At 35.4% G+C, this 1496-nt stretch overlaps 1 pseudogene; it reads left to right on the top strand.

Moving 5' to 3' along the window:
• Positions 1 to 1496, top strand: part of LOC102822422 — a 20007-nt pseudogene that overhangs the window by 12016 nt on the left and 6495 nt on the right.

Here is a 1496-nt window from a genome sequence, read left to right as displayed (position 1 = left end):
GGTCAAACTTCATCTCTCATACTTCAGACATATTGTCAGGAGGGACCAGTTGCTGGAGAAGGATATCATGTTTGGTAAGGTGGAGGGTCAGAGAGAAAGAGGAAGACCCCCAGCATGTTGGATTGGCAAAGTGGCAATATCAATGGGCTCAAGCATGGCAACAATAGTGAGGTTGGCCCAGGACCAGGCAGTGTTTCATTCTGTTGTGCATAGGGCCACTATGAGTTGGCACCTACTCGATGTCACCTAGCAACAATAACAACAAGAAGCCCAACTTGTAACCACTATACTACCAGACCTTCTTGAGTGAAGAGCTGACACCATAGAAAATGATGGAAAACTCCCAAATATATTTTATGAAGCAAGCTTATCCATCATACCAAACCTGGGCAAAGACATCACTAATAATTAAAATGATAGATGGATGTCCCTCATGAGCAATCACCTAAAATGAACATTATAGACAAGTATCCTTCATGAACATGTAAAAATTTTCAACAAAATCCTAGCCAACAGAATTCAACAACACACAAAAAAATGATACATCACTACCAAGTGGGATTCACACAAAGAATACATGGATGGTTCAATATTAGAAATATAATCAACATAGTTACCACATAAGTAAAACAAAGGAGAAGAACCACATGATCATACTGACTGATCCAGAAAAGGCATTTGACAAAATCCAAATTCATTCCTGATAAAAAACATTGAACAAAGAAGGAACTGAAGGGAAATACCTCACCATAATTGAGAGCATATATCAAAATCTAACAGTCAACATTACTCTCAATGGTGAGAAACTGAAAGCATTCCCTTTGTGAACAGGAAATAGAGAAAGATATCATTTATCACTACTCCTATTCAATATTGTGTTAGAAATCTTAGTCAGACCTATAAGGCGAGAAAGAGAACTTAAATGCATCCAAACTGACAAGAAAGTAAAACTCTCAGATGATATGATCTTATAGGTAGAAAATCCCAGAGACTCAGCAAGAAAATTATTGGAACACATTAAAAGATTCAGCAAAGTAACAGGGTACAAGATTAATATACAAAAATCAGATGGATTCCTTTATACTAATAAAGACAGCTCTGAAAAAGAAATTAGGAAAACAATAAAATTTATAATAGCCACCCCAAAGATGAAATACTTAGACATAAATCTAACCAGAGAAACAAAAGATTTATACAAAGAAAACTGCAAAACACTACTGCAAAAAAACAAAAGAGACTTACAAATATGGAAGAATATACCATGATCATGGACAGGAAGACCTAATATTGTGAAACCATTAATATTACCCAAAGAAATTTAGAGATATAATGCAATCCCAACACAGATTCCAACATCATCTTTTAAACAGATGGAAAAACTGACCACTAACTTTATATGGAAAGGAAAGAGACCTCAAATAAGCAAAGCATTACTTTAGAAGAAGAACAAAATCAGAGGTCTTCATTCCCTGATCTCAAAATCTACCACACAGCTA

Source organism: Chrysochloris asiatica, unplaced genomic scaffold (genome assembly GCF_000296735.1).
Source record: "Chrysochloris asiatica unplaced genomic scaffold, ChrAsi1.0 scaffold00339, whole genome shotgun sequence".
NCBI classification, from domain to species: domain Eukaryota; kingdom Metazoa; phylum Chordata; class Mammalia; order Afrosoricida; family Chrysochloridae; genus Chrysochloris; species Chrysochloris asiatica.
Note: the sequence above shows the minus strand (reverse complement) of the source record. Positions and strands in the feature narration are given on the sequence as shown.